Genomic DNA, 23,275 nt, shown 5'->3' on the forward strand with positions numbered 1-23,275 from the left:
CTGCTGCACCCAAACTGTGTAGGTTTGTTGAAGGAATGCATGATCCTCCCTGGGAGTCATAAATAGCTCTACTTGCAGAGCCAGCATCCAGGAGTTTGCAAATCTCTAGTCCTCAGGCCTAAGAAAACTTTCTGAACCAAGCTGGAAGGGGGAAGAAACAGGCCAGGCATATTTCAAGGACACCTGCCATTCTGGAAGGGGGAAGAAAGAGTCTAGGCAGATTTCAAGGACACCTGCCATTCTTCTACACATCACATTTTGCCAGATTTTACCCTCCATGCCTAGGTCCTCAATGGCCTGGGATAATGGAATATTACTCTTCACTAAGGCGTGGAATTCTGCCATTTACTACAGCTCAGAATTTTATCAACTGTTGATATTGGAATTCTACCCCAAGCAGATCTTTCATTTAGCCATCATCCAGGGCTCAGAATCTTGCCATTCCCAGAACCTCAATCCCCACCCCATTTATTTCTGAGAACTTGAGGGTAGCAAGAAGATGTCAAATCCCAACCTAGTGAGTCAATGTAATTGATTCCTAATGAATAATCAGTTGCCTTGTAACCTCCCAAGATAGCTGTGATTAGAAATCTGGATTCTCAAAGCTAACTTTGGGTCCACCCATTGCTGAGTCTGTCCCCTCCTCCCCCAGCTCCTCCCTTGGAAATGTCCCAAAACAATGTGCCATGAGACTCATCTTCCCCTCTATGAGTAATAAGTCCTGCAAGGGGCATGTCAGAATTGCCCTGACAGGAAAGCCTGGCGACCTGCCAGAGGAACCTTTCACTTTTTTCCGCATGCTCTGCTCTGTTTCCCTTTTCCTCCTAAAGGGAAAATCTGAAGGCGTTCAGTTTAGTCACCCAGGGTAAGCCGTTTTGACTTGTCAACAGTAAATACTGCTCTATCCTAACTCCCCATGACTGACACACAAGCCTGTTATTTCAACATCACTCTCTGAAACCTCCCTCCAGAAACCTCAAGGCAGTTGTATATGTTGTTAGTAGGTCTATGGGCCTGGACAAGGCATTCTGGTGTAGTGAAAGTCAACGTCCCTGGAGTCATTCAAACTGAGTTGGACTCTCAGTCTCTTCACTTTCCAGCTCTGGGATATTGGCTGCTTATCCAGTGAGCCTCTTGTTCTCCTCTGTAAAATGGAGATAATAGTGCCTACTTTACTGGATTGTTGTAATTAATAAACATCATGCTGGTAAAAGGTTTACACCTACAATGGTGCCTGGAACACAGCAAGTGATTTTAGAAAGTATACACATAGAGGTGTGTGTAGGTGTGTGTGGTGTATGTGTGTATGTGTGTATACTCACTCATTCATGCATGTATGCATTCAACAAATACCTCCTGCCTACTAACTGTCTGGTCTTAATCTAGGTGTTGGATATGTAAATACTAAACAAAATTGTCAAAGTCCCATCTATGTTTAGAGTGGAAGATGGACAATAAATAAATAGATGTGTATTGTGACAAGTGTCAATAAGAGCTATGAGGGACAATAAAACATAGTAAAGAGATGAGGAGGACTAGAGAGGCCAAGGCATCCATTTACATAAGGTCATCAGGGCAAGGCTCTGACAGGGTGGCATGGAAGGGAGACCTGAAAGAAAAGAGGGAGAAACCACATGTCTTGGTTCCTCTCCACACACTGCCACCAAACTATTTCTCCTATAGCCTTCCCAAGCTCGGTAAATGATAATTCCACTCTAGGAGTTTTCCATGTCAAAAACCTCACTGTCAGCCTCGACTCCTTCCTTCACACCCACGCTATGCCAACTGTAGATGCGGCCAGCTCTGTGGATGTCTGGGAAGAAGGCTTCCAGGTGGAGAATAGCAAGGTCAAAGGCTGAAGGGCGGAAGCTCCCTGGCCTGCTGTGGACAGTGAGGAGGCCAAGAGACTAGAGAAGGATAGTGAGAGAAGGCCAGAGGATCAGCTGAGGTCACTCACCTGGGACTTTGTGGACAAGATTAAGGAATTTTTAGTTTTCCTCTCAGGAAGAAGGGAAGTCATTGGAGATGTGTGGACAGAGGAGTGTCATGCTCTGAATTCTATTAGAAAGGAATCACTCTGGCTATTCTGTGAAGAGACTAGAAGGCCAAGTGCAGAAGCAAGGGATGCATCAGGAGATTCCAGTGACAGATAAACTGGGAAGCCATGGTTGCTTGGTCTAGAGTGGCCATAAGAGAATTGATGATAAGACATCATTTAAGGGTAAATTTTGAGGACAGAGTTGGTTGCAGTTGTTGTTGGAATAGGCTTGGATGTGAAAGAAAGGAGTCAAGGCTGACAGTAAGGTTTTTGACCTGAAGAATTCCTAGATTAGGATTATCATTTACTGAATTGGGGAAAGCTATAAGAAAAGTAGTTTTGTGGCAGTGAGATGGGAATGGGGTGGTGGAACCAAGAGTTCATTCATTGAATAAATATGTTACTGAGACTCTCTTGTGCCAGGCGTCTTGCTTAGCACTGGGAATACACTGATGACTAGACAGAAATAGGCTTTGCTCTCATGAAACTCAAGTAGCACAAAGAGACAACATTTATTGAGTCCTTACTAGGAGGCAAGCACCATGCTAAGTACTTTTTATTTAATGAAGCTGACTGTCTGGTAGGAGAGACAGTCATTAAACCAGTGATTATTCAAATATTTATTTAATTATGAGTGGAGAAGTACAGAGCATATCCCTGTGTATAATTTGGTAGAACTGCTCCCCAGGCTCCTTAGGGAAGGTGATACTGGGCTAGAGTAGAGAAGCAGTATTTTTGAGAATCTGGCCAATATGGAAAGATTTACTGACATATTCAGATTCGAGACTTTTTTGTTTTTTTAGACGGAGTTTTGCTCTTGTCACTCAGGCTGGAGTGCAGTGGCACAATCTCGGCTCACTGCAACCTCCGCCTCCCAGGTTCAAGTGATTTTCCTGCCTCAGCCTCCCAAGTAGCTGGGAATACAGGTGCCTGCCCACAGGTCTGGCTAATTTTCTGTATTTTTAGTAGAGACGGGGTTTCATCATGTTGGCCAGCCTGGTCTTGAACTTCTGACGTCAGGTGATCCACCTGCCTTGGCCTCCCAAAGTGCAGGGATTACAGGTGTGAGCCACCGCACCCGGCCTGAAGACCACTTATTTTGCAGGCATGTTACCTCCCCTCTTATCTCTGGGAGTGGGGAGGACATGACCTTCTGCTTGAGTCCATGGATTCAATGATCAGAACCTCCATGATAGAGGTTCCAAAGTGGTCTAGAATCTCTGCCCAGGCCATTTCTTGGCATGGCAGGCTATCCTCTCTGCTCCCTGCCTACCTATCCCACTTGGGCCAATCCAACAGGAAACATCTAGACTGCAGAAGACAATGACTTCTCCCTCTGACTACCACACTTCTACATGAACCCCATTCCTAGGCTCCAAATTACCTCTCCAACCCCATTTAAATGTGTTCCATTGAGCCTCCGATCATGTCTCATCTTGTATGATTCTGAGATTTATCTGATTGCTTGTTTCCCAGCAATACTGCAAACCGCCTGAAGACAGGGATGGTGCCTTGTTCTGCTTCTGTATCCCCAACAGGCATCAGAATGCAAACTGCTCAGGGCTGAAATCACTTGAGTGAGAGACTGTGAGCCAAAGACCTTAACATCATTTAAGAGAGGATGTTTGGAAAGAAAATCATTTTTTCAATGCTCAGAGTTCAGCCTGACTCAGGCTAACCAACGTGCCTATGCAGCTAGGAGATATACCAGAGTGTCAGTTTATTAATTTTCACTGTGGGGAAGAAGACAAAAGGTTTAGGTTGGTCTGAGTTGGTGAGTTTCCTTCTCAGAAGCCAAGTCACAGGGGAGCCAAATCATGATTGGAAACCATTTTATTTTTATTTTCTCTCTATGAGAAGCCATTTTTGCAGGAATCAGAAAATAATTGAGCTCCTTATGACGTAGTCTGTGAGAGGACTCATGGCAGCATAAATTGCCATTTATAGCTAATGGGGTTATTTCTCCAGCCTGGGTAACCTTATGACATTGTCCATGTATTTCAAGGCATCCAAATCTCTTCTTTGCTGGAAGTGTAACACCACCCACTAGAGCTTACCAGATTAGCCTCTTTAGGCTGAAAAAGATGCGCAGTAAATGATGAACACACAGACATGGGGTTTTTGCTTCACTAGACATAGCCCAAAGGAACTAATTTGTGCTTCCCTTTTCTTTTTGGCGTATTTTGAGAGGCAATCCACCACATGTTGATTTCAGACTGAAGAAGGTGAAGTTGAGGGCCTGGGTGTTCTAGAAACAAACTTTATGTATAGATAATTAAGTTTCAGACAACTAGCTTCAGAGACTACTGGAAATACCTTAGGGTTAGCATCAACAAGAAACTTGAACGTTTAGAAACCATGATGATTTCCGATGTGCCCACAAGAAATTAAATGTTTCAACACAAAAGTCAGGTGTTGAGTGCGTAGGACTGTACAGAGTAAATCGTTCTATTCTTTCTGCATAGTCCTCGATAATTGAAAAAGTCCTTTCAGAACAATTTCGTAGGGAAAGAAAACTTGCATTTTGTGCATCAGCTTTTGTACTTAGGCTTTTACATGTGTTAACACTTATGTTCCTTGCGAAGGCAGATGAAGAAAATGTAGCTGAGTGAAGTTGAGTGGGTTGCTTATTGTCAACAAGTCCTGAGAGACAGAGTCAGTAATTGAAATCAGAGTTGGGGGCTCTTGTCCAAGCTTCTCCCACAACAGCATTCTGGGGCACTTCGTGGAGAAATGCCACTCAGCAATCTGCATTCAGCTCTGCTGTTACTGTGGTTTTCAAATTGGCTACACATCAAAAAACAAGTGAGAATCTTGTCAGCCACAGATTTCTAAGCCTGACCTCAGAGGTTCTGATTCTCTGGGTATGGCATGGGCCCCAGGGTTCTAGATTTTTGCATCAGGTAACTATGAATACTCCAGGTCCCTGCGTTCATACAAAGCACCACGAGGTGATAAGTATTACATATTCTTGTTCCTGGTCCTAGGGTTTATATTTAGCTTAATTCTATAAAATAAAAACTTAGGACATTTAACATACCCTGCCTCATTTGATAGGGTTGTCCATGAAATTGAGAGACAGTGGAAAACTCATTGATCTTGCTATTTACCATGAGTCATAGACCTAGTAACTTAGCCTCTCTGAGTTTCAATGTCTCCATTATTGAAAGCAGGGCTTATAGTAACTACTCTCTAGAGATATGAAATTCAAATACCATAATATGTGTATTAGCTGTAGCAGTAGCCATTTATCAGAGCAGGAGATGAAGGGCACAGGTTCTACAGCCTGACTGCCTAGAGTCATATCCCAAAGCTTTCAGCTACTGTGTGATCTAAGGGAAGTTACTTAACTGCTCTGTGCCTTAGCGTTATAATCTATAAAATAAGAAATAATACTAGTACCAACTCAGAGACTATCAGGAGAAATAAATGAATTAATATGTAAAAGGCTTTGGCTGCATCACAGAGAGTTTGGTAAGTTGTGTATTTTCATTAATTTCAAATTTTATGTTTGCCTTAATTTTGATGTTAGTCCAGGAATTATTCAGGAGTAAAATGTTTAATTTTAACGTATTTGTGTAGTTTTAAGAGCTCTTCCTGATATTGATTACTATTATTATTGCACTGTGATCCCAGAGTGTGCTTGATATTATTTCAATTTTTGAATTTATTGAGACCTGCTTTACAATCGAGCATGTAATGGACTTTAGAATACATTTTTTTGTGCAGATGAGAAGAATGAATATTCTGTCATTGTTGGGTGAAGTGCTGTGTAGATGTCTATGAGGTCCAATTGGTCAAGTGTTGAGTTTAAATCTAGAGTTTCTTTGTTAGTTTTCTGCCTTGATAATCTGTCTAATACTGTCAGTGGGATGTTGAAGTCTTTTACTATTACTGTTTTCATCCAAAGCAGTGATAAGAGAAAGTTTATAACCCTGAATGCCTTCATCAAAAAGTTAAAAAGATCTCAAATTAAAAATCTAACTTTGCACCTAGAGGATTAGAAGAAAAAAAAGAAGAAGAACGAACTAATTCCAAAGAAAATAAATAATTAAAATGAAATAGAAGAAAATAATTAAATTAGAGAACTTAAGGAAGTTGAGATGCAAAAATCCATACAAAAAATCACTGAAAGCAAGAGTTTATTCTTTGAAAACATAGACTGCTAGCTAAATTAACAAAAAAAAATGAAAGAGAATATCCTAATGAGCACAATCAGAAACAATAAATGATATTACAGCTGATCCCACAGATATGCAAAAGATCCTCAGAGACTTATGAACTTATGAACAACTCTATGCACACAAATTAGAAAATCTTGAAGAAACAAATAAATTCCTGGAAGCACACAATCTCCCAAGATTGAATCCAGGAGAGATTAAAACACTGAATAGACTAATATCAACTTCTGAAATTGAATCCATAATAAACCTAACAACAACAACAAAAAAAGCTCTGGACCAGATAGATTCACAGCTGAATTCTACCATGCATACAAAGAACTGATACTGATTCTACTGAAATTATTCCAGAAAATTGAGGAGGGGGGACTATTCTCTAACTCATTCTGTGAAGCCAGCATCAGCCTGATACAAAAATCTGGCAAAGACACAACGAAAAAAGAAAACTTCAGGCCAATATTCCTCATGAACATAGATGCAAAAATCCTCAACAAAATATTAGCTAACCAAATCCAGCAACACATCAAAAAGTTAATACACCATAATCAAGTAGTCTTTATTCCTGGAATGCAAAGGTGATTCAACATACACAAACCAATAAATGTGATTCACCACATAAATAGAATTAAAAAGCAAAAAACATATGATCTTCTCAATTGACACAGAAAAAACTTTCAATAAAATTTAACATATTTCATGATAAAAACCCTCAACAGACTAGGCATCAAAAAATATACCTCAAAATAATAAGAGTCATCTATGACAAATCCACAGGCAGTATCATATTAAATGGGCAAAGGCTGGAAGGATTCCCCTTGAGAACAGAAACAAGACAAGAATGTCCACTCTAACCACTCCTATTCAACGTAGTACTGGAAGTCCTATCCAGAGCAATCAGTCAGGAGAAAGAAATAAAAGGCATTCAAATAAAAAAAACAAACTATCTGTTTTTACTGATGATGTGATTCTATACCTAGAAAATTCTAAACACTCTGCCAAAAGGCTCCTAGAATTTTAACAAACAATTTTAATGATGTTTCAGTTTACAAAATCAGTGTACAAAAACCAGTAGCATTTCTATACACCAACAATATCCAGACTGAGAGTAAAATCAAAAACACAATCCCACTTATCATAGCCACAAAAAGGATGAAATATCTGAAAAACACAGCTAACAAAGAAAGTGAAAGATCTCCACAAGGAGAACTGCAAAATGCTGCTTAAGAAAATCAGAGATGACACAAATAAATGGAAAACCATTCCATGATCATGAATTGGAAGAATCAATATTGTAAAAATGGCCATACTGCCCAAAGCAATTTACAGATTCAGTGCTATTCCCATCAAACTACCAACATCATTCTTCACAGAGCTAGAAAAAGCTATTCTAAAATCTGGTTTCTATATGAAACCAAAAAAGACCCTAGCCAAGGCAATCCTAAGCAAAAAGAACAAAGCCAGAGGCATCACATTACCCAACATTTAAACTATACTACAGGGTTATGGTAACCCAAACAGCATGCTACTGGTACAAAAATGGACACATAGACCAATGGAACAGAACAGGGAGCCCAGAAGTAAGGCTGCATACCTACAACTATCTTATCTTTGACAAAGCTGACAAAAACAAGCAATTCAGAAAGGACTCATTATTTAATAAATGGTGCTGGGATAACTAGCTAGCCATATGCAGAAGATTGAAGCTGGAACCCCACCTTTTACCATATACAAAATGGATCAAAGATTTAAATGTAAGACCTCAAACTATAGAAATTCTAGAAGACAACTTGGGAAATACTCTTCTTGACATCAGCCTTGGCAAAGAATTTTTGACTAAGTCCCAAAATCAATTTCAACAAAAACAAAAATAGACAAGTGGGACCTAATTAAACTAAAGAGTTTCTGCACAGCAAAAGAAATTATTAATAGAGTAAATACATAACCTACAGGGTAGGAGAAGATATTCAGAAACTATGCATCCAACAAAGGACTAATATCCAGAATCTATAGGAAACTTAAACAAATCAACAAGCAAAAAACAACCCCATTAAAACATAGGCAAAGGACATGAACAGACTGTTCTCAAAAGAAGACATACAAGCAGCCAACAAACATGAAAAAAATTCTCAACATCATTAATTGAAGAAATGCAAATCAAAACCACAATAAAATACCGTCTCTCACCAGGCAGAATGGCTATTAATAAAAAGTCAAAAAATAACAGGTGCTGGTGAGGCTGTGGAGAAAAGTGAATGCTTATACACTTTTGGTGGGAATGTAAATTAGTCCAGCCACTGTGGAAGGCAGTCTGGAGATTTCCCAAAGAACTTGAAACAGAGCTGCCATTTGATCCAGCAATTGCATTACTGCATGTACACCCAAAGAAAAATAAATTATTCTACCAAAAAGACACATGCACTTTTATGTTTATCCCTGTGCTACTCACAATAGCAAAGACATGGAATCCACCCAGGTGGCCATCAATGGTAGAGTGGATGAAGAAAATGTGGTACATACACACACATGGAATACTATGCTGCCATAAAAAAAGAATGAAATCACGCCCTTTGCAGCAACACGGATGCAGTTGGAGGCCATAAACCTAAGCAAATTAATATAGGAACAGAAAACCAAATACCACACATTCTCACTTATAAGTGGGAGGTAAACACTGAGCACACATAGACATAAATATGGGAATAATAGGTAGTATAGACACTAGAAGGGGTAGCGAAGGAGGGAGCATGGGTTGAAAAACTACCTATTGGGTACCACACTCACTACCTGGGTGACGGAATCTATACCCCAAACCCCAGCATCATGCAACATTCCCATGTAACAAATCTGCACATGTATCCCCTGTATCTAAAATAAAAGTTGAAATTAAAAATAAATGTTAACTAATATTTATTGAAGGCACACTTTTTTTTATTGAGGGTATACTAGTATTTATTAAGGGCCCTGTGTCAGGCTATATATATACGTATATATATATGTGTGTGTGTATATATATATACATATATATACATATATATGTGTGTGTATATATACACACACATATATACGTATATATATACACATATATGCGTATATATATACGTGTATATATATATACACGTATATATATACGCATATATGTGTATATATATACGTATATATGTGTGTGTATATATATACGTATATATATACACGTGTATATATACGTATATATACACACACATATATACGTATATATATACACATATATATGTGTGTATATATACATATATATATAATTTACCCCAACGCCTCTGAGTCAGGTAATATTAGTTTCCTCATTTTACAGATGACAAAAATAAGTCATAGTATCTTGCCCAGGTCTGACAGCTAACAAACGGGAGAGCTGGATTCTGAACACAGGCAGGCTCCAGAACTTAAAAATACTATGCAATATTGCATAGTAGTTGCAGAACTCAAATAATAGTACTATTGCATAGTTTTATGCAATATTTCATAGTATAATGCAGAACTGAAAAATGCTATCACGATACCACTATGTTGTGCTAGTCATTGCACATTCTCATCTCTTCTTCTGGCTGTAGGCTTCTGAATAGGTGGGAACGAGTTGCATTGTATCTCCTGCCTTTGGTACAGAGTCCTGTTCATGATAGAAAATATGCTTAAAAGAACTAGAAAGACAGGGAGGAAAGGGATGACACTTGCATTTTGGCAGATGTTTTAAAAATTCTGGAAACCCAAGGAGCAGTTGGCCAGTCACAGGCTGTGTGTGCACATGTGCTTGACCACACTCTCTATTCCCCTCCAGTCAGAGCTTAAACATCTTTTCATGGAGCTCTGCTGTGGAAAGGCTAGAAATACATTCTGCTCTCTCTAAAAGCAAGAACTAAAAATACACAAATTAGCCAGGCAAGGTGGCGGGCACCTATAACCTCAGCTACTCGGGAGGCTGAGCCAGAATTGCTGGAAACCGGGAGGTGGAGGTTGCAGTGAGCTGAGATCATGCCATTGCACTCCACCCTGGGCAACAACAGCGAGACTCCGTCTCCAAAAATACAACAAAAATCGAGAGCATAATCCACAGGAATGAATCTCCAGTGTAAGAATGGTGACACTAATATATCCAGGAGAGGGATCCTAGACTCAGGACAGGTTATATGCTGCAGAAGAAACATAAAGTAACACTCTCCCAAATTGCCCATAATAGACATGGAATAAGGAAGAAATAAATCTTATTATGATCTCAAGTTCTGAGAGCTGTTTGTTACACAGCATAGCATAACCTAGACTAACTGATTTTTACCTCATCTACCCATTTACCAAACTCTAATCATCCTAACTCTAATATATGCAAACGACAGTTTACAGCCTGGAAGTTTATAGAATCCAGCCTGCTACTGAGAAAGCAAAGGCTAGAGAAATCCCAACATGATACAGTGGTCGACCAAATGCTCACCACTGTTTTCTGGGGCTCTAACTCCAGGCTGTTGAATCTCAGGAAAGGTTGTTTTTCATACTGCCCTTTCAAATTATAGCACCTTTGCTGCCTCCATCTAAAACTGGCCCTTGCACTATCTCATCGACTTTTACATTCTGATGTCCCCATTTCAGAGAGATTTCTTTGAAACAGAGCCAGTCCTTCCAGTAAGCATATATAACAGAATGGTGATTTCAGAGAGTGGAGCCTGGTGGAAACAAAACCCAGACATGTAAAATTTGACACCTTAACCGACATAAGAGCCCACATTCCCTGCGAGTTTCCACTCTCTGCCTCACCCCACCTTCAACATGCCCATAATTTTATTCAGAGGAAAACCACAACCAGCACTTACCACCAGAGTCCAAATTCCCTGGCAGCAGCCTTGCTTTTAAAAGGGAGACATGAAAAAAATTGTCAAGACCTATGGGGCTTTCTAACACATTAAAAAGGCCCTCAAAAACTGTGTTACACCAAGTATAATATTATCTTTTTCTTTAAAAGATTTCTTAATTGGTTCCATGCAAAAGGTTTATAGGTAATGGGTTTTAAATAAATAATAATGTTCCACCACCCTGACTGGCCAAGAAAGTAAATGCCTTTTTCCCTGACTTGGGTAAGCATTGGGATGGAAAAAAAGGCCTGTGTGAAAATTTTGGCCTCACCATAATAAGGCAAGACCTCAGTTTGGGGGCTCAGATGTCATCAACCATGGTTTAGTTTCAGTAATTTGGTTGCAACAATTATTTGGCAAGCACAGTGCTAGGTATTGGTGAGACGGAGATGACAGACTGTATAACTGAATACTCAGAATAATTAAGTTAAATTTATTTATTTTATTTTATTTATTTATTTATTTATTTATTTATTTATTTATTTGAGATGGAGTCTTGCTCTATCACCCATTATGGAGTGCAGTGGCTCAATCTCGGCTCTCTGCAAGCTCCGCCTCCCCAGTTCAAGCCATTCTCCTGCCTCAGCCTCCCCAGTAGCTGGGACTACAGGCACCTGCCACCACGCCTGGTTAATTTTTTGTATTTTTAGTAGAGACGGGGCTTCACCGTGTTAGCCAGGATGGTCTCTCTGCCTGCCTTGGCCTCCCAAAGTGCTGGGATTACAGGCATGAGCCACCGCGTCTGACCATTAAGTTAAATTTATTCATAATTAACAAGTATGTTAATTAATATTGAATAAAGGAAGTTTATTTGGGCTTCGGTCTTTCTGTGCTCCTCACAATTACAAAAATACAGCATACCCTTCTGGTTCTCAAGGAGTTTCCAATGCAGATCTCTGATCTGGAGTGCCTCTATTCATTTTTGCCCTGAAGGTAGTCAGTGAGGCTCATCAGAAATTTTCTGATTCTCTTCCTTCCAGATACCTCCTTATGCTTTTGAACTCAATTGTTGCCATGGGCTTGATTTGGCCAGTGAAATGTAAGTGAAAGCAATGTTTGTCTCTTCAGGTAGAAGCTGAGAGCCAGTGCTTACTTTTGTTTCATTCTCTCTTCCTCTTGTCACTTTCTAAATGGTAGCGGCCCTATCAGCCTGGGTCCTGGAGTGAAGAAACATAAAGTAACACTCTCCCAAATTGCCCATAATAGACATGGAATAAGGAAGAAATAAATCTTATTATGATCTCAAGTTCTGAGAGCTGTTTGTTACACAGCATAGCATAACCTAGACTAACTGATTTTTACCTCATCTACCCATTTACCATTTACCTAACTCTAATCATCCTTCAGCTCTCTGCTTCATGGTTACCTCACAAGAGCTTCATAAGATGCCAAAAAGTTCATTTCAATAGTTTCCAAAGCTTCCTCAATATAATGCTTATCATGATTATAAGATTGTTAGCTAATTTATTTATAGCCCATGATTGGTTATGAGCTCCTTGAGAGAAGAGTCTAAGCTTCATACACAATCTTATCTTTAGTATATAATGTAGTGCCTGATACAAAGTGCTATGGTTTAATGTATGTGCCCCTCCAAAATTCATTTTGAAACTTACATAACACTATTAAAATGTGAGGCCTTTTGAGTGTGATTAGGCCATGAGGACTCTGCCCTCACAGATGAGATTAGCAACCTTATAAAAAGACCAGAGGGAACTAGCTAGGCCCTTCTGTCCTACCTCTTCTCTTATGTGAGTACACAGAGTTCATCCTTTTTTGTCCCCTTCCACTGCAATGAGGGCACAGTAAGAAAGCTCTGTCTTAGAAGGAGAGAGTAGCTTTCACCAGACACAGAATACACAGAATATACTAGTGCTCTAATCTTGGACTTCCCAGACCATATAACTGTGGACAATAAATGTGTACTGTTTATAAATTATCCAGTCTCTGATATTTTATTATAGCAGCACAGATAACTAAGACAGAAATTGGTACCAAGAAGTGGGGTGTTCCTATAACAAATACCTGAAAAATGTGGAAGTGGCTTGAAATTGGGTAATGTGTAGAGACTGGAAGAGTTTGGAGAATCAGACTAAAGAAATAGCCTGTATTTTCGTTAACAGAGTATTAAAGTAATTCTGGCGAGGGCTCAAATGAAAACAGCTGCAGAAAGAACCTAAATTCTCCTAGAGACTAAGTGGTTGTAAACAGAATGTTCATAGAGATACAGACAGTGAAGGCCATCTTGATGAGGTCTTAGGTGGAAATGAAGAACAAGGCATTGGAAACTGGAGGAAACGTCATCCTTGTTATAAGTTGGCAAAGAACTTGGCAAATGGTGCCCATGTTCTAATGTTTTGTGAAAGGCAGAAGTTATAAGTGATATACTAGGATATTTGGCAGAAGAAATCTGTAAACAAAGTGTTGAGAGTGCTGCATGACTGTTTATAGGAAAAGATGAGAAAGGAGAAACAACTTAAAGACAGAGCTTATAATCAAAAGGGAAGCAGAACTTAAAGAGTTGGACAATTCTCAGCCCAGCCATTTTCTTGTAAAGAATGGAAAGATACTGTTTTGGACAGAATAATCCCAAGGGTGTGGTCAAGTGACTATTTGACAAATAAATTAGTATACCTAGAAAGAAGCCAGATGCTATTCCATCAAGACAATGGAAGAATGACACCGAAGTCATTTCAAAGATCTTGGAAGCTGCCACTCTCATCACAGGCCCAGAGTGCCAGGGCCCTGAAGGCAGAACAATTTCATAGGTGGTACCTCGAGGCTTCACCACCCAGGACTGCCTCAGGCTTCTGCTCCACTCATTCTGTCCCAACACTCTTTGTCTGTCCCAGCTGTAGCTCCTCAAGTGCACCCAGGAGTGGTTCAAACCGCTAGTCCAGAGAGCATGAGGTAAACCATGGCAGCATCCATGTGGTGCCAACTGAGCAAATGCTCAGAGTGCATGAGCTAAGCAGGCATGGCTACCTCCTCCTCGACTTAAAAGGATGCTTACAAGAGCCTTGGGGCCTAGGCAGAGAACTGTCACAGTGGCAGGGCAACCACAGATAGCCCCTACTAGGGCAATGCTTAGTGGAGCCATGGGGGCAGGGCCACTTCTGAGACCCCCAGCCTGTAGAGCCACCAGCATGCAATGCCAGCTTGCAAGAATAACAGGTATGTGACTCCAACCTGTGAAAGCTGCAGCATAAGCTGCGCCTAGCAAAGCCACAGGGATAAGGCTGCCCAGAGTCTTGCGGGGACCAACCCATATCCCAGTGTGTCAAGAAGTCAGGAATGGAGTCATATAAAATTATTTTCAGTCCTCCAGATTTGAGTGTTATTTGCCTTGTTGGGTTTTGAATGGGAGTGGGACCTACTACTCCTTTCTTCTTTCCTTTTTTTTCCCTTTTGGAATGGGAATATGTATCCTATGCCTGTCCCACCACTGCATTTGAAGCACACAACAAAATGTATTCATTCTATCCCAATAATTCCAAAAATCTTAATTCATCTAGCATCGACTTTAACTTAGAAATCTAGAGTCTCGTTTAAGTATCATCTAAATCAGATATGGGGGAATTCTTCTCCAGCAGAGTCTACGAAATCTGACAAGATATAGATATCTATATGTCCACATATGTAACTATAACTATCTGTTGAATTCATTCTCTAACCACTTCTATCAAGTCACTGTGCTAAAACTTCTTACTTAATGCTCATTAGTGTTACACACACACACAAACACACACATACTTGCTGCTAGATTTTACTGTCTTGGTGGATTTTACTCTCTTGCTGCTAGATAAGGGGTAACTAAGGAAAGCTATACCTATCTTAGAGTTTGCACATCATCTGCATTATTGAAAGTAAAGTAAAAGCCAAATGAGGGAAAAGAGAAGTTTACTGTGTCATGATCATTGTCTTACCTGAAACAATTAGGAAGTCACCGTTCAGCTTTCCAGGCTATGTAATTGTCATATATCATGAATGGCTGATAAGGGGTTGAATCTGTGAGGTTTTCCCATAGAGGAAAGGGAAATACTGATTCTCACTTTAGCCAACAGCAGTTGTCTCTAACTCTCCCACACTGTTGAGAAGAACTTAAGAACTATTTTAGTGTGGTCTTTTTCTTATTTATTTATTTAGAGACAGAGTCACACTCTGTCACCCAGGCTGGAGTGCCGTGGCGATCTCGCCCCACTGCAACCTCTGCCTCCTGGGTTCAGGTGATTCTCCTGTCTCATCCTCCCTAATAGCTGTGATTACAAGCATGCACCACCATGCCCAGCTAATTTTTGTATTTTTAGAAGATATGAGGGTTTGTCATGTTGGCCAGGCTGGTCTCGAACTCCTGGTCTCGTGATCCACCTGCCTCAGCCTCCCAAAGTGCTGGAATCACAGGCATGAGCCACCACACCCAGCCTTTAAGAGCTATTTTATTTCCAATGCAGAATGGAACCTCAACACCATCATGGATGAGTTCCAGATTCATAAGACTTTAGGCCTACAGCGGACATCAGACACAATCCAACTGAGCTCCTTCACTGTAGATATGTGGGAAAGGAGGCCCAAGATAGGAAAGAGACTTGCCCAAGGCCACACATCTGGTTAATGGAGAACAAAAAACAATACTCATTTCTCCCAACCACCATGCCAGTGGGAGTTCCAAGTCCACCCTGCCTGAGAGCTTCATGACCACCTCCAAGATGGCCCAATGCTGCCCTTCAAAAGGGATCAGTACCTGGGCAAGCTGATGGTGAATTCATTAGAGGTGAAATAAATGCTTGTAAAAGGGAAAATGGAGACTTGTAATTCTACCTCTTGATTCAAAGAAATCCTTTCATTGGGTCTAGAGCGTTCATAAATCTCTATAATTTGAAAATTGAACAGCACAGTTTTCTATGAACAAGTGCAAAAACAGGGTCGGAAGTTAGGAAAATTGTAAAGATGGGATGTGACATTGCTGCTTCCCCAATCTTTACCTACAAAACCTCTCCTTGCTCTCTTCTATTCTATCAAATCCTAGTCTCAGACTCTTCATTTACACTAAGATGTAAACAACTAACAGCAAAATGGCCACTTCCAGGGGCATTTGGAGACAAAGGGATGACATTGCGATTATTGACCTATCACACTGGGGATATCAGAGCCAGAGAGAAGACATGGAGTCTGAAAAGAAAAGCTGTTCCCACAACAAAGAATTATCCAGCCCTAAATGTCCATAGCGCAGAGGTTGAGATATCCTGCTCTGGGTTACAGAAAGTTGCATAAATTCCTAGCATGAATCATCAGGTGGGCACCTTGAGAGCAATCTGCCATCTCCATAACTTTTTACCTTTGCCTTTTTTTCCAAAAAGAAAGGGTCTAACCAAACCATGCTTATGACCAGCCTCAGCTGGTCATCAACTGGCACCATTGGCATCCTGGCCCCTGTGTGTTTGCACAGTGCCTGCTACACGCTTTCACTAAATACCTCTCAACCTCACAATAATTCAGGGAAAGGAGATAGTATTGTTATTCATACCCCATATACAAAGAAACAAAGGAGACAATTTACCAGGTTTTCACAGGGAGGAAGAGGAAGGGTCAGAATTCCAATCCAGATTGATCCTAGCTCCAGAAACTAAACTATCACACTATCACACTTCAGACAGGAGTGCAGATTATCAAACACTAACTATTTTAAGAAATGTTCAGGGGCGGAGCAACAGCACAGGTGCCATCCAGTGCTGTTTGTGGAGGAGGTATTCGGAGGCCACATCATAGGGCAAGGCATTTCTTCCTAGGCTGGGTATGATAGGTAGAATAATGGCTCCCCCAAAGATGTCCACATCTTAACCCCTGTAACCTGTGGCTATTACCTTACACCATGAAAGTGACTTTGCAGATGTGATTGAATTAAGTGCCCTGAGTTGGGGAGATTTTCCTGGATGAATCAGGAGGGCCGTATGGAATCACAAGGGCCCCTATAAGAGGGAGGCAGGAGAGTCAGAGTCAGAGGAGAAGTGAGGATGGAAGCAGAATTTGTAGGGGTATGGGCAAGAAGCCAAGGAATGCAGATGGCCTGTAGAAGCTGGAGAAGCAAAATGGATTCTCTCCCAGAGTCTCATAAGGAGTGCAGTCCTGTGAACACCTTGATCTTAGCCCAGTGAAGCTGATTTCCAGCTTCAGACCTCCAGGACTTTAATGATAATAAATTTGTGTTGTTTTCAGACACCAAGTGTGCGATAATTTGTTATGGAAGCCATAGGAAGCTAATGTATGTGGATTGCTACGTAAAGTATAGAACACACGGTCCAACTTGAACTTCAGATAAACATCGAATAATTTTCTAGTATGAGTATGCTCCATGCAATATTCGTGTGTCCTGTATTTTCATTTGCTAAAACTGGTAGCCCTAACCAGCTTCCCCCTCCCACTCAGCCCCTGCATCCCCAAAGCCCTTTTCCAGGTCTGCTCTGTTACAGTGGTATCATTATACCTGCTATTCTGGGGTTAGTCTGTGACTCAACCAAGCGAAATTGTTAAGGCCTCAGATAAATAGCTCTGAGGGAAAGTTATTATTCTATATCATTGCCTATCAATTATTTATAGTTTATAATGCGATGCCATTTGTAATGGGTAATATGTTTTCCTATTGTGTTGTAATATCATCCAACTCATCAGAACAACCATTGGGGAGATGGATTGGCTTGGTGCAAATAGCAGTGCCTAGTAACAAGCTGTGTGCATTTTTAAACCTGGAAACCACTGCTCTTTCAGATAAGAGGAAACTCTTCTTTGAATTCAAAGAGAAGGGTCCAAGCCACCTTTGCTGACAAATTGATTTCCTGAGAAGCAGGGCAGGAACTAGGGCAAGGCAAATGTGCACAGGGTACAAAATGGAAGGAGGCTCTTCATTTCAGGTGCCGACCCTGCACTTGGAGAATGTGAAAGTGAGTGCTGCTTTAAACCTTGCACCCTGGGAGACTCACTTGCCTCACTCTAGTATCAACCCTGCTAAGAAAACTCACATGAAGCCATCAACAAAAGCCAAAGCTAACCTAGCCTCTTTACATGGCTTATGGGAAACTGAGGCCCAAAAAGATGTGGACCAGCCAAGATTCAATTTGCTTAGCGACTAATGGACCTAGTGGTTGCTACTGCAGCATCTGCTGCATCTGCCAACACCTACCCACTGAGCTTCAGCCAGAGGCTTGAGGTTTGCACTGCCCTCTCAGCCCTGGGACTAGGCCCTGTCTCAACTGGATTAAGCAAATCAGTATAATTTTGTATCCCTGATCCCAGTGATTGAGCACTTAACTCAGTCCTAAGCCAGTAAATAGGTTGTATGTCCCTGGCTACAGTGGTTAGCTCCAGGATATACATGTGGGGCAGGGTGAAGCTCATGACTTTGATTCACGGAGAGAGAAAATGATTCCTCTTTCCTTTGGAGGGTGTGGAATACAAATAGAAAGTCTGGAACTGCTGCAACCATTTATTACCATGAGAAAAGCCAGAATGGAAATGAAAGCAATCATATATAGAAGGGAAAAGGTGAGAGAATCATAAAGGGAAACAAGATTCTTCACCAACTCTCATCTAAAGGACCCACTACCTCTGGACTATTCTGTTACATGCACCAATAAATTCAGATTAATATTTAATCCAGTTTGAGCTAAAATATTCTGTTACTTGTACAAAAGAGGTTCCTAACTGGACAATGACCTTAGAAAAGCCAAGTTCTACAGCTACACTGCCCCATAGAACTTTCTGCATTGATGCAGCTGTTCTATATCTGTGCTGTTCAATACAGTAGCCACTACCTGCATGTGACTATTGAACATTTGAAATGTGGCTAATGTGACTGAGAAATGGACTTTTAAATTTTGTTAATACTAATTCCTTTCAGTTTAAAGAGCCACACAGACCAGTGGTTACCATATTGGTCCATGCAGCCCTACAAGCTTCTTTTCCTTCATTTCATTTGTTGCCTCCTCCAGAAACCAGCTCCAGATCCTTTCTTTCCTCCAGAGTTGGTTAGGCTGATCTTTTCTGTGATCCTATAGCAATTGAGCATTCCTCTAAAATTGTGATTGCCTCTCATAGAATAATGATCTTTTACCATGTGTATCTCCCACCTTTGGTTGAGGTTTTAAAAGGCAAGGCCCATTCCTGTGTCCAAGCACTGAGCAGAAGCATTGCCATGGTGACTTTTGAATTGGATGAGGTAATCTGTGGCCCAAATGTGTACCAGATGTTGAAAGGCTTTGTAGCTTTTAAGAACGTAAGACAATATAAAAATGTTTGTTATCATTATTAGTTATTGTTACTATTTCTGATTGTTAACCTTGATCCACTTCTCAATTTGCTATGGGAGTCTCAGTCACTGCCCTCGGATGACTAGAAATTTGCCCAGCCTTGTGACATCTGTGACCATCAGTGTCAGGCTCACTGGCTTCTTACCCCTCTGCTGCCTTGACTTTCTTTTTCTTTTCTTTCTTTTTTTTTTTTTTCCTTGAGACGGAGTCTCGCTCTGTCACCAGGCTGGAGTGCAGTGGCGTGATCTTGGCTCACTGCAACTTCCGACTCCCCTATTCCCTGGTTTAAGCAATTCTCCTGCCTCAGCTTCCTGAGTAGCTGGGACTACATGCACACACCCAGCTAATTTTTGTATTTTTAGTAGGGGCAGAGTTTCACCATGATGGCCAGGACGGTCTTGATCTCCTGACCTCGTGATCTGCCCACCGCGGCCTCCCAAAGCTGCCTTGACTTTGTGGCTCAAATGTCCTATTTCCCTAATTATCTGGCTTGGTCCTCTTAGTCTGCCACCTACACACTTGTGGGTGAGAGAGGAGGAGCTGGAAGACAACGCAGAGCTGCAGTTAAGGCCATTGCAACTGCCAGGGTGTGCTATGTGGCTTCGGTATGCTTCGAAGCCAGTATGGTTTGGCTGTGTCCCCACCCAACTCTCATCTTGAATTGTAGTTCTCATAATTCCCACAAGTTGTGGGAGGGACCCAGTAGGAGATAATTGAATCTTGAGGTCAGTTTCCCCTATACTGTTTTCATGGTAATGAATAAGTCTCATGAGATCTGCTATTTTTATAAGGAGTTCCCCCTTTCACTTGGCTCTTATTCTCTCTTGCCTGCTGCCATGCAAGACATGCCTTTCACCTTCCACCATGACTGTGATGCCTCCCCAGCTCCCATGTGGAACTGTGAGTCCATTAAACCTCTTTTTCTTTTTATAAATTACCCAGTCTCGGCTTTGTCCATATTAGCAGCATGAGAACAGGCTAATACAGAAGCCTCCTCCTCGAGATGTGCTTCCTGATCCCAGGCCTTTAAACCAGGGGAATTCATCAAATTCATTCATCTCCTTAACAAATGTTACTGAGTTTCTAAAATGTATCAAGCATGTGATGAGGCACTGGGGTTCTGTCAGTGAAAAAGACAAAGTTTCTGTCATACTGAAGCTCACATTCTAATAGCGGAGACAGACAGAAATAGTACACTATATAAATAAATGGCTACAGTAAAGAACAATAGAGTGTGGGAATAGAGAGTAAGCAGGCAGGTAACTGCAGTGGTCCAGAAAAAAGCAATGGTGACAAGGTCCAGAGTGGTGGCAGGTGAGACAACAGAGTGTTATCAGATTTGAGACCGGGAACTTCTTAAGAGTCCTTTTTCTTTTGCCCTCGGTCTCACTCCTTGATTTATTCCAGCTCTGCCAGATCAGATCTTGTCTTTACATGCCCCCACCCATTCTCAGACACCCTCTGTGCCTTAACAACTAATATCCTGTTGGTTCTTTCTAGGGAATAACTTGTACTCAGCTTCTGGGGTTCCCTAGGGTTTTCCACTGGAATAAAATTTTCTCCTAGCTGAGCCCACTGTCCAATTAAGAATCAGACAAAATTTAGGAGATGCAAGTCACTTCTCCTCTCCGGATCTGTTTCTTCTTGTGCAAAGTGAGATGTTGCACAAGATAATCTCTGGTGCCCCTTCCAATTTAATATTTTATAATTATAGCCTATGTTTTGAAGAATAAAAATATAATAAGAGAAGGGAGAAAGAAAGAGATGAGGAGTGGGGGGAAAGAAAGGGGAGGAAGAGGAGAAGAAGGAAAAGCAGGAAAAAGGGGAAGGGAGAGGGGGAAGGAAGAAAGGGAGGGAGGGAAGAAACCTATTTGTAAGGCCAAGTTAAAAATTCAGTGCCACAATAAATACTTCGGTGTGAGGCTGTAGAAAATGGCAAAATGAAAAAATCTTGGCATGTAAACCCACAGGTGACTCCTAGGCTAAGAGAAGCATCTTCTACCTCCTGCACTTCCTGATCCCCATCCCATTAGCATTTCTGAAATGCCTGGAAAGATGCTCCCTAGCAGGGTGGAGTCAGGAGCCCGCCGTCTGTTCCTTTCTCATTTAATCTGAGCATAATCTGGTGCTTTGGGCTGTGGAGTGGATTTCTCTCTCCAGTCTGTTTCTGCCTGTCCTGTCTTGAGGTGCACTAGGCGGGGATCTCAAGTGTGTCCTTGGCCTGCAGTGGGGACTTGTGCATCTGAAGGAGCAATCAGGCAGGGGCCTGGGGCAGCCTGCTCTATAACGATGCCCTCATTCCCAGGAGCAAGACTGAATGCCAGTTACTCAAATCCCATTACTGGCTTTCTGCTTCAGTCATTACCAAGAGTTTTTCATATCTTCTGGTGTTCAGGAAAATATTTCTATTTTCAGGAGAAGCAACTCTGCCTTATACGCGAAAATTAACCAGAGATTCTATTATTGCTGCAAATTCTTTCCTTGTATTGCATTTTATTTAGGCTTTTAAAAATCCTTTGTTTATGCAGTTTGTATCAGGGGTATTTTCTGGCTTACAGGTTAGTAGAGAATTACGGAAGATTCAAAATTTCAAAGATTCTCTAAGGGGGAAGTGGTCTATTCCAGTATGGGCTTATATTCCAGAAAAAATAAAAAAGCGTACTCCCAGAAAGATTTGTCTGGGAAATGATTGCAAATGAGAAAACTCACTCAGATGTGAGAAATGATACCACCCTAGACTTTCAGGCTGGGCCCTAAGAGTGGCGACATGGATGTAAAGAAGATTGCCATGAGTCGCCAGCTTGCCTGCTCCTTAAGATGCTTGAGGTTCCCAGTGAAAGCTGAGAAACATGAAATTACTTCTGAATGTGCCCACAGACAGGACAGTGTAAATTGTAATGACAGAGAAAAAGGCCTGCTGCAGACCTCCTTGACGCGATCCTAAGTGGGCTTTACAGTCGTGTGGCAGGATAGAGTGAGCCTCATTCTAAGACTGAGGAAACTGAGGCTCAGTAACCCCAATTTGATCAACTTGGGTCAGCAAGCTCAAAACTGCTCTAAGCCAGATTTTCTTATTTTTTTCTACCCAGCCCTTCTACAACAGGTCTCTACAACTAGTGTCTTTTATGACCCAGTGCTGCTTTCTGACTGGGAACATACCAAGTTCAAGGTCCCCATGTAGTCCTATAGTATTCACAATAGGAATAATGACATTTTCCATGCAAGGAAAACATTTAATATCTTACAATGCACTTTCACACTTAGCATCCCACTTGACCCTTACAACAATTTCATGGGGTAAATACTTCTTTCCATGTTTATGAATAAAGAAATTGAGGCTCACATTCTGTTAAAGCCATTGCTATGGCCTTAACACATTCTGTTATGCCTCCAAGAACACACAAAATCTGGTGGCTGTTCTGGGAGCTAACAAACTCTGGTTTAAGTCCTAACTCTGCCATTCTCTAACTTTGTGACCTCAGGCAAAATGCAAATTTTTTTCTGCATCTCAGTGTTCACATGCGATAACTAGAGGGAAAGGGTACTTGCCTCATAGGGCAGATTCTTCATTCATTCTACAAGCATTTATTCAGCATCTACTATGCTCTAAGTTCTGGAGATACAGTAATGAACAAAACAAAAGCCTCAGACTTTGTGGAGCTATGTTCTACTTAGGAGAGACAGAGAAGAAAATATATTGCATTTGAAGGTGATAAATACTAAGAAATATAAAACAGGGAAAGAGAATAGGGAGTATTGGAAGGAGGAGTTCAGTTCAAATCAGAATGACAAGGAAAGACTGCAATTGAGAAAGAACATGCAGTGAAGACCTCAAAAAGGAGTGAGGGGCCAGGCACAGTGGAGGAGGATTACTCTTGTAATCCTCGCACT

At 41.1% G+C, this 23,275-nt stretch overlaps 1 long non-coding RNA gene across 1 annotated transcript in view; it reads right to left on the minus strand.

Moving 5' to 3' along the window:
- Positions 1 to 11,875: 11,875 nt before the first annotated feature.
- LOC134737144 (uncharacterized) overlaps positions 11,876 to 23,275 on the minus strand; it is a 44,176-nt gene continuing 32,776 nt past the window's right edge. Inside the window, exon 5 of the long non-coding RNA XR_010121778.1 lies at positions 11,876 to 12,244. This is a non-coding gene — a long non-coding RNA (uncharacterized lncRNA). The remainder of the gene's footprint in view (positions 12,245 to 23,275) is intronic.

Source organism: Symphalangus syndactylus, chromosome 7 (genome assembly GCF_028878055.3).
Source record: "Symphalangus syndactylus isolate Jambi chromosome 7, NHGRI_mSymSyn1-v2.1_pri, whole genome shotgun sequence".
NCBI classification, from domain to species: Eukaryota; Metazoa; Chordata; class Mammalia; order Primates; family Hylobatidae; genus Symphalangus; species Symphalangus syndactylus.